This window comes from Haliotis rufescens, unplaced genomic scaffold, assembly GCF_023055435.1.
Source record: "Haliotis rufescens isolate VD_foot unplaced genomic scaffold, xgHalRufe1.0.p SCAF_16, whole genome shotgun sequence".
NCBI classification, from domain to species: Eukaryota; Metazoa; Mollusca; class Gastropoda; order Lepetellida; family Haliotidae; genus Haliotis; species Haliotis rufescens.
This window is the reverse complement of record NW_025963846.1, coordinates 1730059-1748322: the sequence shown is the minus strand read 5'-3', so window position 1 is coordinate 1748322 and position 18264 is coordinate 1730059. Positions and strand designations below refer to the sequence as shown.

At 38.8% G+C, this 18264-nt stretch overlaps 1 protein-coding gene across 1 annotated transcript in view; it reads right to left on the bottom strand.

The window, feature by feature from the left end:
- Positions 1-17564, bottom strand: part of LOC124144878 (G-protein coupled receptor dmsr-1-like) — an 87071-nt gene extending 69507 nt beyond the window's left edge. Inside the window, exon 1 of the mRNA XM_046514487.2 lies at positions 17174-17564. The gene's annotated coding sequence lies outside the window, so the exon portion shown is untranslated. The remainder of the gene's footprint in view (positions 1-17173) is intronic.
- Between the last annotated feature and the right edge of the window lie 700 nt (positions 17565-18264).

Here is an 18264-nt window from a genome sequence, read left to right as displayed (position 1 = left end):
CCAGACCAGGATGCTGCATCCTATGTGCATAAAAATCTTGTATAGACAGGGACAAATACAGTTCTAACAACCACAAAATCAATCAGTCAATTATCTTTCGGTATCTTGCATGTATGAACTTGATTATTGTTCATCCCTTGGTAGCAGGACTTATGTGGAAGTTGACATTTTTAGGAGTCGAGGAAGGTCTTCAGCAACCCATATTTGTCATAAAAGGCGAATATGCTTGTCATAAGAGGTGACTAACAGGATCAGGTGGTCAGGCTTGCTGACTTGGCTGATGGATGTCATCGATCCCAATTGCGTGGATTGATGCTCATGATGTCAATCACTGGATTGTCTGGTCCAGACTCGATTATTTACAGACCGTTGTCATATAGCTGGAATATTGCTGAGTGCGACGTTAAACAACAAATAAACAAAAAAAAAACAAAGGAGTAGAGGAGACATTACTGAGGACAATTGCACAGTGCTACCAACGATCGGCTGACGTAAAAAATAGTTCCGTTCGCACATGATGTTATTAACACTGTTTAATCAACCTGTATTGTTCTTAAACAGGTTTTCTCACCACGGTGAGATCTAATACTGAATACCTTCCGACATATTGGTAAGGAATGTGCACAAAGGAATGATTTCTAAATTTTTAGCTTCCATTTTTAGCCTCCTAACTAAAATAACTGGGTTTTTAGAGGCTTGCCCCCCTACCACTTGAAACAAATGCTATTGAATGTCAATGTCATTTTTGGTTTCCAAAGTGAAAAATACTGTGTGTTTGATGAAATGAGGACCCAATGGATGTCGCTGATGATGATGATGATGATGATGATGATGATGATGATGATATTCATGTTGATGTCCAATTTTCGATCCTTATGAATTGCTTTATTGATTAATTGAGCCTGCCTCATCTGTTTTATATGAAGATCTATGTATAAAGATTCAGAGTGACAAAACACTCTTCACAGAACAGTATGACAAGAGGGATGACTTCAGCTTTCCAAAAGTCACCATTCCCTTCATGTTGAGCAATATTCCAGCAGCTCCATCCTTTGGCGTTGACAGCTTTTGAGATACAATGGAGCATGCTCTTTCTACCAAGAATTCAAAGAGCGTCATACGACACTTACTCATTAGTTGTTTGATCAAGGTTACAACATTCAAGGCCTCAGTAAATTGTAGACATGTGGAGGACATTTCCAAATTTGATGCATCAAGTGACAAAAATGATTTCCGATGCAATTCCCTATTTTGACTTGTACCATATGTTCCCATGTTTTTTTCAGGTGCACAATTGACTTGCCTTTGCATGTGTTTGTAATGGTTGCCACTGGAGGGGCAGGATACGCTGACCTTTTTGCTATCACATGGTATCATCACTATTTGATAGTGATTCATAAACAAATGCTCATGATATAATCGGAATCGTACAATCGACTCTGCTTTTAGCAGAGATTTCTATAGAATATGGAAAGGGTATGATACTCTTATTTGATTTTCAATTTTGAACTTTAATCATATAAGATCATACAAATGCAATAGTGTAATTATTTTTGAGCATCTTCTCCATATTTTAAATATAGTCACATTGCTGCAGTATTAAAAGCATCAAACATACATGGCCGATATGTATCCAGTATTCAGTAGGTGTACTATTTTGTCTTTGACTATATATACTGAGCAGGTTGTAAGGTAACTCAGTTTGGTGATGTCTTCCCAATAACTAATTCAATCCCTTCTTTTCTATTCTTCTGGTACTCCCTGACTGATGTATTTTTAAAAAAAAGCAATGGACTATACAGGAAATTATAAAATCTGTTTTCTTTTCGCTTTGCACAAAATTCAAATACTATTCCCCCGAGAACATACATATTGTCATGGGAAGACAATCTGATTGCAAAAAACACCTTTCACAGTTCCCCCAAATGAGAGATCATGTTTATTATTGATTTCTCAAAGTGATTTCCCGACATGAGGAAAAAACACATTGACCTTTTTGAATCCTCGACACGAAACCAGGATGTAATGATCCTGCTTTGATAGTGGGAGCAGGAGTGTGACAATCTGGTGTTTGCAGGAAACTATTGTCATATATAAGCTTATCAGTATTCCTGGAGAAGATCCACGTGAATCAGGACTGTCATCTTGACCCGAGATTTGAAGCATTGCCAACCAAATTGTGGGACTATAAGACTGGATAGGATTCTGATGCTGTCTTTTAGTTATGTTTGAAGATTTGATGAGAAAAATCCATTCCTTGTGTAACTTTGATTAATTCTGTGTTCATAATGTCAGTTTGGAATTTCCATTACGATTTAATTATAGCTTTATTTTGGGATGTTTGTTGATCAAAATTGATATAGTTGGATGCAGCTTAAAGATTTTTTGGTTATATTTGGTAGATTATTAAAATTTGGAAATCATGAATCAAATCATGAATGAAAAAATATGTTTTGTTCAAGAGCTTACAAGAGAATTATCGTCAATGGCCATACATGTGATTGAACAATCAAATTCTCAAACTCAGCGTCTGAGCTTTTAGGCAGTGTCACAAAAGTATTTTTGCTTCAGTTATCTTACTAGGAAACTATATCTTTCAGTGTTACGATGATCTGATGAAAAAGTCTTAAGCTTGAATTAACTTCAATGCAGTAATCTTATTGTTAACACTGATGCTTCCAGAAATTAATTTCGGTATGTCCACGACAGCTCCATCTCCAGGGAACTGGCCAGTATATGTTTTGGAATTGCTTTCAGAGACTCAATGGAATTTCGGGGGCAATAAAACGCCCCAAAGAGTCCAATCTTTTCATGAGGTGCAGAAATGATGTTACAGCCGACTATATGAGACTGAAAGATTTAGGCTGATGTGTATTGTGAATAAGACTCTGGCTTTCAGCGTGCGTCTAACTTATGAGGATGCACTGGAGGACAGGTATCACCTAGAAACATCAGGTCAAAGTTAACACAGTTTATGGATTGGTGGAAATATATTAAATTCTGGATCTTTTTTTTAGATTTATTCCAGCTTTTTCCACCATTTTAAACTTGCTTGTCATCAGGTTGTATATCACAGAGGGAAGTGAGTTCACATTTGCTATAGAGAGAGGTGAAAGAGAAGAGGCTGCGAAGAGGCTGAGAAGAGGCTGGATATAGAACAGCAGTAGGACTATAATACAAGGCAGCAATGGCTTTGTCCAAGTTTGGGAATGGTTAACTTTCTTGGTTAATTATCTCACCATTTTATGTCCTTACATTAATTTTTTTGGTGTCCGTGCTCTGAATTTGTGAATTTGATGCAGCGTAGCTACAAGAAACACACTCACTTGATTGATAGCTTTCTTCAAATTGTGAATATTTTTGTTTCACCTTCAAATACTGTTTTGTGTTTTAACGAAATTGGTTTCCTTATATCCTATCTTTATTTTCTTGATATAGTGGATTATGTTTGGTCCCATGGCCTAAAGGATGACAATTTGAAATACAGAGTTGCCTCCCTTAGCTGTACCAGGATCCGATTCATCCTGATTATGATTTTGGTTTGTCAGCACTCTGGGATTTATCTAAACCTGCCCAGAGGATGATTTTCAGTAAATGACTATTTTAATTAAATATATCCTAATTCCACAGAATTTACGATAATGAAAACGACTAAGACCTGCATTACTTTTGTCTGTCTTCGATTTTAAGCTGACCATGTGATATTACTGAAATACTTTCCAAAGCAGCATAAAGCTTTAACATGCTCACTTCATGTAAAGGGGCGGTTGGGTAGCCGAGTGGTTAAAGCATTCGCTCGTCACGCCGAAGACCCGGGTTCGATTCCCAACATGGGTACAATGTGTGAAGCCCATTTCTGGTGTCCCCGGCTGTGATATTGCTGGAATATTGCTAAAAGCAGCGTAAAACCATACTCACTCACTCACTTCATGTACAGTAAGTGGCAGTTGGGTAGTCCAGTGATTAAAGCATTCTCTCATCGTATTGAAGGCTCGTTTCGATTCCCACATTGGTACAGTGTGTGAAACATTTCGGGTGTCCCCTGGAGTGGTATTAATGGAATATTGCAAGAAGTAGCATAAAAACCAACTCACTCATGTAAACAGTTACATACAGCTGGTTTGCTGGGCAGTTTATTGCCTATGTTAGAGCTACCTTCCTGTTTCTACCATTACTGACAAGCTAGAACACACAAAAGTACACCCCACTGGAAAAGCAATTTGTGTATCGTTGTTATACTTACTGAGGAATCACTTAAAGATGGTACAAAAGGGATCTCTGGAAGACGTTAATGACAACTAAGCTCGTCATTACAAGCGTGTGATGGTCGGGCCATGCTTTGGCTATGATAAATAGCGAGAGTTGCTTCAAGTGAAGGGGGAAATGTTTGGGGAAATCAAAGAGATCCCTCAATGCCTGTTTCATAAGATAAAACCTGATGTCTTTTTGTTGTTTGAGAGAAAATCAATAAAACCTTCAACAGCTGTTCTAAAGCACTAACTGACCACGATGTGAGCGACTAGAGAAGATGAGTACAAGAGCAACATGGCTATGGATACGTGTTCAGTTTGGAAAATTCATTATCCCACATGTGTAATATTATTGCTTATGAACCCTGGGCTTTGTGTTTATTGTTTCAGGTATATACTGCCTTGATTTGTGTTGTGAGCACCAGTGCGTAATTCCCCTGGTAAGGATAATCGATAAGACTGTTTCCTCGATGTCCTTCTATTTTCTAGAAATATTAAGAAACCATGGCCAACAGTGTATTCTCGGTTCCCATTCCCTTCCAAGTCAGTAAAGTATCACCAAGAAATACTTAATTTCTGGTTTGCCCGGTGAGTGGTAGGTCGGTGGTTCAATCCCTAGCCTCGTTCCAAAGGCAGGAAGAAAGGGTACTTGTTGTTATCCTGCCTGGCCTGCCTGAATGAGATTTACCAATATTCCAGCAGTATCACGATGGGTTGGTTGGTTGGTTGGTTTGTTGTTTAACGCCGCAGTCAGCAATATTCCAGCTATATGACGGCGGTCTGTAAATAACCGAGTCTGGACCAGACAATCCAGTTATTAAAATCATGAGCATTGGTCCACGCAATTGGGATCGATGACATCACGATGGGAGTATGGTGGGAATTGTGGGAAATAGCAGAGGTCTCCAGCAATCTATACTGGTCGTAAGAGTTGACTAAATGGAATGGGTGGTCTGGCTCAGTGGATTGCAGATCCCATGTCATAGCATCCCAATTGTGTAGATCAATGCTCATGATGTCAATCACTAGATCGTTTGCTCCAGACGCGATAACTTAAAGACAACCGTCATATAGCTGGAATATTTTGCAGTGTTAAACAACAAACAAACAAACAAACAAACAAACAAAACACAATGGGAGATTCCAGGAATGGCCACATGTTGCACTCAAGAAGGGAATTTAGCCGGTTGATGAACCAACACTACGACCACTCTGGCCCCGCTGGCTCAGTGAAACTGAAGAAATCACACTAATGATTATGTGATTGTGGACAAGTACGTTATTGGGAGATTCCATTTAACTAATGACGTCCTGGATTAAGTCTTCGTTCTGATCAGCTGGTGCTAACAGAATCTTAAGACAGATTTCCAATAATATTTACTTGACAGCTGGCTCCCATCCCTACAGCAATAACGACACCAGTTTCATCAAATCACACATACAAGTCACACCTTGTCTTTTGTGTTTGTGTACATTTCTACAATGCTGGAAGTAATGGCCAATAACCACCCTTGTAAATGCTTCAGATACTGTATAGTTTTATCTCTGTACCGTTCAATCCTGTGACAGATATTATTTTGGCGAGAAACATATGTCAATTTCATATTTCGTGTCGTACATTTCTAATTATGTCAATGTGGATATTTTGGTGGGTTAATTACTTTTGACTGCAGCGTTGGAGGTGGAATTACTCTTTGTGTGAAACATGTGTCACGGCTTTAGATATTTGGCTGTAATCAACAGCGTTATCATTGGCTATTGATTAAGCCAAAGGCTATCCCTGGTCATTGTAGGGGTTTAATTGTCTGCTTATTTAGTATTGACCAGTGGTCACCCTATTTCATCAATTAACCGAAAAACAGGGAAACAGTTCAGAATTCCCTCATATCAGAAACCTTGTGTATATTTATTGTGCATTAAGTTTTAACGAAGAGGCTCTTAAAAGAATACGAGAGAGTTTTATCTTGATAACTGTGTAAATATTGGACTCCGTTATTGATTTCAGGCTTCCACCGAAATCAGGGCCTGGCGAATGATCCAATGATATGGCAGTGCTTGCTGTTTAAGATCCTAATCTGTGTCATTAATCTCTGGAAAATAATAGGTCGCCAACAGCTGATCTACAAGTTTGATATGGGAAAGTCTTGTTGCAGGCAGCAGTGGTCATCACTTGTGACATCTGTTGTCAATGCCGTTGAACCCTAATGGGTAGAGGAGGGCTATAAAGCATGGAGAGTGTTTAGTTTGAGTACTTGTATCAACTTGGTGAAATCAACATGAAATTGCCGATTGTAAATTGCATGGAATTTCTAAAGAATGTGTTTAGCTGCAATTACTGACATGAATATTCAAAGCTGTCCATTGTGATATTACTATATTTGGCAGAAATTATTCACAGCTGAAGTGACGGTGTATTAAATGTATATAGATTTTATAAAGCTATGTCAGGGTCTAGCTTCCACAGAGCTCAACTGGCATACTTCCCAAGGAGTTTGGAATGTGAAAACTTGTATGAATATAACCTCAGTCCTCAATGCCTTTTTCATTGTTGCACAACCTATGGAGTTCTATTTGTGAAGATAGATTATTTTGAACAATGTTTTGCTGCTGCTGCTGTTGCTACTGATGATGATGGTAATACCTAATATCCTGACTACTTGGAGAAGCAAAACATATTCATGAAAGACAATTTGAAGAGTATTAAGATTCCTTGAGCTTTCATAGATGCTTGAAGCATAATCTGCTGAAAACATTTGTCCGGTGTGAAAATATCGATGTACTGAATTCCTTCCATCTTCACTCCCTATGTGTCCTTTCTTATATCAGATGACATTTGTTGTGACAGTGCGGTTTTCGTAGGGAGCCTTCAGTACAGATCAAGAGACATATGCAGGCTGTGATTGGATGATATTGTGTAAGATTTTTATGTCTTTTAAATGCACATCCATCCAGTAATTAAAACTGCCCATATTTTTCAATATTTGGTGCTGACTTTTTGAACAAGATGACTTGTGCTTTATGTGAGCACAGATATTTTCAAGCAGGTGATATTTGGTGCGGAACTGGGGTTGGTGTGTTCAGCTTCCTGTACTCGGAAAAGGAGCTGGGTAACCTAGCCAAAATTTGTGTTTTTATTGCAGCTTTAAGGCCAGACTGTGCACATATGTAAATGTTATGGCTGTTGAATGCCTAGTTATTTTTTAAAAAGCTATAACGTTACTATAGAAGTCTATGGGAAAACATTTGGTTGTGTGTAACCTTAAGAGGACAATCAGGGTTTGCACAAATCAAGGAGACAAAAGCCTGATCCATAACCATGAGAAATCTCCATTGTCCATTGTTTGATTCCGACTATAACAGATTTAAAAAGTTCAGAATTGTTGAAGATTGAATGAAGACATCAAACGTGATTTTATGAAATGTAAATTTGTGATAGAAGCCACAAACTTTGTATATGGTCTTATATATTAATATGATGAGGAGACGGTGCTGCCAGTAAAGTGCCAACTATGGCAAATTGCCTGTTAGGTGCCAAAAGGTTCAACAGTCTTATATTACCAATACATCCTGCTGGTACCCATTTACAGTGGGTACAGAGATATATTTTGAACAAAGTCACTTTCCAAAAGAGACATCACATGTAACGTGTGCTTGTGTTGGGGGCAGAATCAAAGCCCAGAAACCTCTCACGGAACCAAGCTGCCGGACACGGTCAGCCATGGAACTATGCTCTGCGACCAACAGTGACCTGTGGGCAGTTGAGGACCATGTGCCACCTTAATTGGTTTCAGTCCTCTCTTCATGTTAAGTTTGTTTTTAGGGGTTTGTGAGTGTGTGTGAGTTGGGTTTAACGCCGCTTTTAATAGTATTCCAGTTATATCGCGGCGTGTCTGCTTAATGTGGGAGGAAAACCCGAAGTGATGCAGGTCTCAGACGTTTACCACTTCGGGTGAAACCCACAAGCATGGGTATGGTGCTGACAAACCTAGAAACATAATCGGGGCGAACTGGGATTTGAACCCACTATCATAGGTTTCTGGCGTGCCCAAGGGACGCAACTCTGCACAGCGAATCGCGGCGCCTTAGACGACTTGGCCACCCGTGCCCCCTAAGGATTTGTGAAAGTGAACTGACATGACAAGGTCTGAGGGCTGAAACTAGCACTATATATATACATGCACTATTGATAACCACAACAAATACAATTACCACAGCTAGGGAATCAGCAACTGTTTTGTCAGTCCTGCAATCAATCGCTATATCTATATTCACAGAGTACAAAGCTGGATGTATTTTATCACAACAGGGCAAACCGACCCAGCGAGGCAATTATTCCTCAATAAAGAGGGAGTGAATTGGTTTCACAGTGTCGTTAACCGTCATTCATCCCAATCCGAGCTGCCAACATTGTGCCCATGAAATCATGCAGCAGCACGGGGATAATCCATGTCAGATTTCTATACTTACTTCTATGGCTGGGACGAGTCCCAATTTATTACCCGGGTACCCAACACCTATTACCTAACCCGGGTACCCGCTGTAGGTCTCAAGAGATAGGGACAAAATGTCTGAGTGGGAAACGTTTGACCGTACTCCTGTCGAAATGTATTTAGACCAATCTGGTCATGCATACACTGAAGTTGACTGAAGTTTTATCTTTATGCAAAAATATAAAATCAGAAGGAATCTGTACATAGTCAGAAAGAAATGTGAACATTTGTCACTTATAGTGTAACCATAGTGTTCTGGATAATTTTGGCCATTAAAAAATATAATCACATGAGAAACCATGGGTCCGGGTAATCCTGTGGGTACCTGGGTCCCACTCAGTACCCACCCGACCCGAGTACCCGGGTTACTCGTCCCAGCCTTACTTACTTTGACAAGCCCCGAGGTCTGTGATAGAACAGGTCTTCAATATCTTGTAAGAGGCAGAATGTCAATTGGGTGGCTATTTCATGACTATGTTTTCTGCAGATTGTGTGAGTGGGGTATTAGCCAGCAGGTCAGGGCATGTTTACTCGTTTCGCGAACACATGATTTTTATAGATCCATTCATATAGTTTTCACAGCTATTTTGCTCTATACGCCGTTTTGTTGGATAATCGAGAATGATTCTCCGGCATCGATGTTTTATATTTAATGACAGTGACAGGCTTTAGTCAAGGCTGTTTACTAAACCGAATCTCATTTACCATTAATGCTGACTGAGCAGAAAATATTCATTTATTTTTTTCTGACATTTAATTGACATTGGGTTCTTATGAAATGTATATAGTTTCTATTAATAATGTGACTTTGTTATTACTGTCTCAAGATTTGATTGTAATATGACATGAAATTACAACTTTTTTTGCATTGTTTCACGACATTTGTTCTCTGGCGTTGACATTATATCTTTAAATGTTGACATTATATCTTTAAATGTTGAGAGTATTCTTGTTGGTGACACATCTGGGAACAAGAAAGTAAGGAGGCCATCAATTGATTTTTCTATTAGCATCCTCTGCTACCCAAGCCTCCTGCTGCAGTTATGTCACAGCATAGAACCGCATCTACTCACAAACTATAATAATACTGGCAACATCGTAAGACAGTGGAAGAATTAGTTTTTGTTTTCAGGAAATATAAAACGTCAATGCCAGAGAATAACAGTCTTGACTATCTGTTCAAATAGATTCCATTGGGCGTAAAAGTCAAAACAGTGAAAATTGTATAAATGGATCAGTGAGAATCTGGGATGTTGCAAGAAGGTTGGCATTTAAGTCATTGTTTTAGCGAAACATTAGGTATTTCAGCAACTATTGTCTTTACTAAGGATTGTGATTTTCTCAGGGAAGCGAGGTAAAATGGAGTTTGACGTGTTCAAGATTATTGCATTATATAGCAACTTGCATGCACGTGTGTGGCTGCTTGTACTAGCCTGGACTAATGCCAGTTTTATAGTGCTATCCTCTAAGATATATGCTGCAGTTTAACATGGATACCCTTCTTTGACATATTATACTAACCCAGGGCCGACCAGTCCTTGTTTTAGCCCCTTAAAGCTGAATGCAAGGCAGGGTAACAACAAGTACCATATGTTAACGTCTCTTGGTATGACAAGGTCAGATTTCTGGGGGAAGAATAAGCTTTCTGTGATGATGGCCAAAGTCAAGTTGTCACGGCAAGTTAGGTGAAAAGGTCTGACACATTCCATCAAAGCAAATCCTTTAACCAGGGTTGAAAAATAACATATGTCTGTTAGTCCGAAAAATCCAGGAAGGGCTACTGATATTTCCTTGTGGACTACCACTTTTACCATACGGTAGATGGCGACTCTGTAGCAGGACTACTGATATTTCCTTGTAGACTACCACTTTTACCATATGGTAGATGGCGACTCTGTAGCAGGACTACTGTCATTTCCTTGTAGACTACCACTTTTACCATAAAGTAGATGGCAACTCTGTAGCAGGACTACTGACATTTCCTTGTAGACTACCACTTTTACCATAAAGTAGATGGCAACTCTGTAGCAGGACTACTGACATTTCCTTGTGGACTACCACTTTTACCATAAAGTAGATGGCGACTCTGGAGCACATCACTTTTACAGACTAGACAACCTGAATAACAATTTCTAACCCTGTTCATACAGACCCTGAAACAAATATATCCAATACAGTCTGTAACAGTTGGCAAGTCTAGATTACAGCAGTGTCAATAAAGAGAGTCTCCGGGCTCCTTTTTATTATATTTTATTAAGATAATTTAGCAAACCAAAATTCTGTAAAATATTTTCATTTCAGAGATGAGATGATACCTGTTTGGAGCGATGCTCGTTGATTCATGGCTTTACTCTAATTTCGTTCTCTTTTACTTTATTTGAAACACAGACTTCACCTGTACGGCAACATTTTGAAGAAATCCATACACCGTTTATGGAATAGGCTTTGAGTAAGTTGCCGCCATGCTAAGTAGACTTCTTTTCACATGATTGCAGTCATTTGAAATGCATATGCCGCCTCAACATCTATTGGGATTAACATTTAGTTTAAGATCGGATTGTAATTGGAATTACCTTGAGTCATATGTAGTTGGAAGTCACTGAATAAACAAGTGTGATTTAATTATACGCTCCTAATACTGCCATTATAAAATCTATTATGGTTTGACACCATGTCTCTTTAGGCATGAGATGTTGTTAAAAGTTACTATCAACACAAGTAATATGACATGCTAAAAATGTTAATAGCAGCTTAAAAAGTTAAAATGCTTTGGCATCTGGTGTTTGCATGGATTAAAGGTGCCGTCTAAAACAGATACTGGATTCACTCTTCTTTAAATGTCAGTTCTTGAGGGGTTTTAAAACTGAATCTGGCTTGCAGATTAGTCAGGTGGAGAGAAAAGAAGAAATTTATGAATACCATCATGCATACTGGTTCATCACTGAAGAAAAAAAAATGTCGGAGAGCACAGAGCATGAGCAGAGGTGAAGATGACGTCTTGTTTATTTTTTGTCCATATACACGGGGGTGTAGATTTCGTATAAGGGGGCACAGATTCCATTTAAGGGGCTCAAATTTTATTTAAGGGATGCAGATTCCATATAAGGAGGAACAGATTCTATGTATGAGGCACAGATTCCATTTAAGGGGCACAAATTCTATTTGGAAGCACAAACTCAATATTCAATACATTGAGGTTCAGATACCATCTAAGGGGGCAAAGTTTCTATTTTAGGGGTGCAGATTCCACATCATGAGAGAGATTCTACACATGGAGGCACAGATTTCGTATAAGGGGGCACAGATTTTACACGAAGCATGCTCAAAGTTCTACTTTATTACCCCAGTCAGTGTGCGATGAATTTTCATTCTCAGCCTCCTGGGGGGCATACCCCCCAGACTGCCTGTGAGGTGCTAGAAGGTCAACCGTCACAATATCATCTCATCCTACCAGGTACCCATTCACTGCTGGGTGAACAGAGGCATACTTCGAACAAAGTCACGTGCCTAAGGAGGCTTGTGCTTCATGTGCTTCATGTGCTTCAGTGTGGGGCAGGACCGAAGCCCAAGAGTCTCTCAGGAGTCAAACTGGTCACCCATCCACCAACTCAGCGCAACCAACCTTGCTTAGCTTCAGCTCATTTGTGACCATTACATTTGCTTTGTACGTTAGGGGGGCACGGCTGGCCCAGTCGTCTTAGGCGCCACGATTTGCTGTGCTGAGTTGCATCCCTTGGGCATGCCAGAAATCTACGATTGTGGGTTCGAATCCCGGTTCACCTCGATTATGTTTCTAGGTTTGTCAGCACCATACCCGTTCTCGTGGGTTTCACCGAAGTGGTAAACGTCTGAGACCTGCATCACTTTGGGCTTTCCTCCCACATTAAGCTGACACGCCGTGATATAACTGGAATACTGTTAAAAGCGGTGTTAAACCCAACTCACTCACTCACTTTGTACGTTAGACCATGTGTCACATTTGATTCCTCCCCGAATAAGCTACATGCTGTGATGTAAGCAATGGTAACCTAGCCCACTCACTGTTTGTATAGAAATAACCTCTTTCCACATCTAATAAAATGAAGTTAGCTGGAGTAACACAGCCATCTTGTTTACAAGAGACCTTTGAAGATATTTCTATTTCCTTTCCTAACTGTTTATGAAATGATAGGAGTAAGACATCTGCAATTCCACATTGTGTCAGTGTGAATGACACCTGGGATACCAGGTGTTCGTAATATGTGTTGTGGGCGCCATCTGTACAGAGTTATGCCCCTTTACCGAATCTAGAACTCTAAACCTGGGTTTGTTTCACAGATTCGCCTGAATATGATTCAAGGTCTGTTAGCACCATACCTCTGTTCAATGTAATGTCCTGCAAAATTGATGCACTAAATTTAAGGTGAGGTGAGGTGAAATTGGGTTTAATGTCATGTCCAAGATTATTGCACTTATATAGCGACGTGCATGCACGTGTGTGTGTGTGGCTGCTTGTTCTAGTCCGGACTGATGCTGATTTATAGTGCTAGCTCACTGGATACCATATGCCACGGTTTAACATGAATACCCCACTCAGCACTCAGACACAGTATACTGACTCCAAGCTGACTTTTAGCCCCTTAATGCCGAGCGCCAGACAGGGTAACAAATAATACCATCTTTTAAAGTCTGTTGGTATGACACGGCCGGGGATCAAACCCCTTCCACTCTCCGGACAGACGCTCATCCACTAGACCACGGAAGAGGTCCACTAAATTCTAATTTGAAACCTTGCGCCGCTTGTCAGTCCAAAATTAAGAAGCCTTTTTAAATCTACTGGTAACCCACCTCTACATTGAACACATGGTATGTTTATCTCCTAAAGGACAAAAAATAACAACCAAACTCTCCCTTAAACACATTACAAACCACTGTTCACTGCCACACATGGAAAGAAACACAATTCAGGAAAACAACTCTAACATAATTTCAGTCAGTTTTCAAGCTATCATGAGATTTGTAACTCTTTCCAACGTGGAAACTTGAAAACTTTTGAGAAATCTAGAGGACTTAGAAAAATGTTGCTCAGCTGATATTCAGTTTTATTTTCTCAAGGAAATCCATGTTAGTTGTAATATGAGTGAGTGAGTGTGGTTTAACGCCGATTTTATCAGTATTCCAGTTACATCATAGCGTGTCAGCTTCATGTGGGAGGAGAGCCCAAAGTGATGCAGGTCTCAGAGGTTTACCACTTCGGTGAAACCCACGAGCATGGGTATGGTGCTGCACAGTGAATTGCGGCGCCTTAGACGACTGGGCCACCCGTGCCCCCAATTGTAATATGAAATTACAGATTTGAACATATATGTATAGATTGACAAATGGCACTTACCCTTTGAAGAGTTTTGTTGAATGCCATATATACTTTGTTAGTTGGACTTTTGATGTTTTGTAATGCATCAGATCAGGAAAGTATTCTTTTAAAAGTTTATATGTTTCCTTTGTGTAATGATACTCTGCCCACATAAGACCTATGCATATCTCACTTGATCCTGAAGGTGGGAGTTTTCTGTTTTTATTAACTATGCCTACTTGAATGTTTTTCAATAATTGCATATCTGTATGGATCGGAACTCGATCTTGGAGAATATTTTTAGGTATTATATAAATATTTCAATGTTGCTCTTTCATGTTAAGGTTGAGATTTTTTACACTGAAATTCTATTTAAGACAAATTGCCGACACAGAAGAGCCTTGTTTAAATCTTATTTGATATTTTAAATATTTTCTAACTTCTACCTGAAATAACTTGAGCGGCGTAAAGCAATATTTATTCATTTATTATGTTTGAAATAGAATGAAATCTGAAACATCAGAAAGGATATATATATCTTTCAAAAGAATTCTGTCTCTAATTTCCCGACATTTGACACCTTAATGTCTTTAGCCTTACAAAACGGTGATTACAATCAAATGCCTTCATTGAATTGTGAATTTTCTCAAAGCATATTCTTTATTCAAGTTTCAAAAAAATAATTACTTTCCAGTTGATCTATCACTAACAGTGTGTAATATGTTCTCAAGGCATGCCTAAGACAGTCAGCGGCTAACAGAACTGAGCTGTAGAATCTCGTACAAGCTGATGAGCGGCTTCCAACACAGTGGCCCCTTTCAGGCTATGAGAGAGACCTGTAGCGCTATTCACGTGCGTCTATATCACAACAATAACAACATAGAGTATACAGTGTAAGGCTATGCGAGCCTCTGTCATTGCATCCAGTGGATTTAGGCTCCTTGCAGTAGCCCAAATCTTTATGAGCTTTTAATTACTCCTTGTTTTATATCCAGAAATCTCGAAGCTTCAGATGACGCTCTTTGGAATGTTGGGTTTTCTTTAATGAAAATTCAACTGGAAATTCAATAGATTTTGCTTTCTTTGAAATCAAACCTTGATTGATTGACACTGTTTTCCGTTTGGATTGATCTTTATAACACGTTGTTCAGGGTTTCACTTTTTTTTAAGCATGTTTCATTTTCATAAATTGACAGATTTAATGATGCAGATGTTTTAATGAGTTTGCACAGTGGGAGAAATATGTTTTGGGAATGGCTTTTTCTGGAATGAGTTATAATGAAACATGTTATCAAGTAATAGAGCTGTTAATTTAAGCGAATCATTTTCTCAAGCCATTGATAACATTTGCTGCGTACAAGGTGTTGTTCTTAATATCATCTCACCTGTGTGTGCTGCAGGTTCCCTCTCAGAATGTAGCAGGGCGATCTAATTTGATCTTGCATCTAAGACGGTTATTAAGTTGTGTGAACGCCTGACGTATGCGAAACGGATAATTTCGAAATGATTATAAGCAAAGCTGACACACTGGCATATATTGCTTTGTTCACTTATGTATTCATCGGATATTCAGGGTGTTTATTTCCCTTTGATCTCAGCCTCTCAGTGTGTTTATTGATCAGGTCGATTCATGTTGATGTCAACTTTCTACCCAACCCCCAACTTTTCCTCTCTATGAAATGAAATGACCTGTACGCATGAGATGTTGGGAGAGTTTCATGGGACTTAAGATCAATCACTTACAAAAGAATTTTATTTCACTGTAGCATTTCTTCTGTGGATGCTGTCTTCAATAACTGCTAATCAAACTTTAATTTTGAATATTTTTTCTATATGTTCATGCAGAAAGTTATGAATAACGATTATATTGCATTTATTGAAATTTTAGAGTGAAATATTTTTCATTCGTAATATTTGATAATCTTCAATGAAAGAGATCTAAATATAGGTTATATTTTACACAAATTGTGTTTAATTGAAAATTATTCAAGGATGTGAGAACTGTAATTAGTGGTTTTTGAAAGTGTGCATGGTTTGCACTGAAAACAGGTCTTCATTGAATGTGTTTGACAAAATTCTTCAGCACTGCGGCAACCTGTTCACAGCATGTCTTATTCAGGGAACATATCCAGGCCAGTTATTAATGATGACAATGTTGATATCGTGACAGCTACATACATGTCCCTGCTTTAACACCATATGGGACCACACCTTTCCAATTAATTAATGAAACTTACAATTTTCAAGAACAAGGAGTGTTCCTTCAATAAACACAATTTGCCTTCTTACGGACATTTTTAATGAAATTGACTTGCACTTTGTCTCAGTTAAGCTGCAATGAGAGGCAAACCCAGGACATACATGTCAATCATTAATGGAAATTGACAGATTGTTCATGACATGCTCTGATATGTACATCCCCGAGACTGAAATTGACATCGTTTGGGGCTCACTCAAGCAATTGATTTGCAGTACCATTCAGTGCTAAATACATCAGTTTCTGAGTCTGGGCACAGAATGTCTAGAATGTGCAAACTCATAAAAATGTTTTTCATAATTTCTTTAATTATAAAAATAATACATTATAACTAAAAGAAATTATTTCTAAGATAAGACCACATGATGAGAATATGCTGACGACCTGATCATTACATACAAAACTACTTGATAATTATTTGTATGCAATGTTTTATATTTCTGTTTAAAATGACACTACAATTATGACTGTGGAATATGATATTGTCTAATGATAGTCAAAAAATGTCATTAAAAATTGGCAGGTCTGAGAAATAACTGTAATAACATGTTCATCATAGAACCTCCTCTTTTAGTGTTAAATATGATCTGTTAGTGATGTGAGATTATTTCATGATTTGATATGAGAAGAAATATGGAAGTGAATCTTACAAGGTAATAATCGATACATAGATTACCTCAGAAATATGTGAATGATGGGATAATCAGTACAAAAAATGTTGAATAGTTCATAGGTGAAAGAAAATGATATCTTGTAAGAAAAGTGTCTTTTCAGCTCATGGATGAAATAGGTGATAGGTGTGAGGTAGTCAATGATATAAAGGTAACACGATTGAAATACATACAGCAAAGTTTCCTCTCCGTTCTGTCGTTGTAGCGTAATTCCACATCCTAAGGCTCATCACGTCAAAGTTTCCAAACTCCCAACACTGGTCGACATTAAGACACCCCGTCGACATTAGGACACCTTGTCTGTGTTGTTAGTCTACAAACTCCAAGGTACAAGTTGGGTTCTTCCTCAACAATTTATACCGTAGGACTGTTCTCCAGTATTCGGTTTGATGGTGTGTGCACGTCAGTTTGGTTTGAGGGTTTCACGGATTACACTGCGATAAACGCGGCCTGGCGACTTGCTGCCAATCATTGGCCCTGATACTCCACTGATCACTCCCCCTTGATCAACAAGTCGAGTGAGCAAGCTTGGCAATACCAGCAGGCAGAACTCCGGAGATGCTAGTGGAGTCTGTGGCTGCCTCTACGGTTATTGACAATGTCTGGAATTATTGATAATTACTGCACGTGGCTTGTGCCATTGGGGGTGTTCTGTAGGGCTTCCGAGGATGCTGGCAGTTGGTGAGGAGAGGTGGGATGCAGTGGGAGAGGTTGCTGCTGTTGGTGATGGTGTTGGTTTAGTCCAAGGGGTTCAGTGTCTTCAACAGGTGTGGACATTCAGAAGGTGGAGGTGGTTTTGTCGGAGGATGTATTGTCTTGACAGTTTGTGTTGATCTTCAATAAGTGGGGGAACTGATTGCTTGTTGATGGATATAAGATCCTAGAGATAAGGGATGATATTGAAGATGCATTTTGTAAATTGCCTATTAGATTTGGGTGTAAATAACCCTAAAATGGTTATTGATAGATCTGTTTATAAAGTGTGATCATTGATTGAATGTGGACCGAGCCTCTTGAAGTTTAAAATAGAAATTAAGACACTGAGGAATTTTTGAATACCATAAAATTGACCCAGAATGTTAAAGATATTTTCACAAGTATTTCACCAAAAAATATTGTTTGTGGTTATAAAGTGTCACATACAATTGAGTGTGTTTTATCATAATGTTTAATGGGTATAACTGGATAGTTGTTTTTCCCAGCAAGTGTTATTTTAAGTTTTAAAAAAAGTATCTTGTCAGAGAAAACCATACTTATGGAAGGT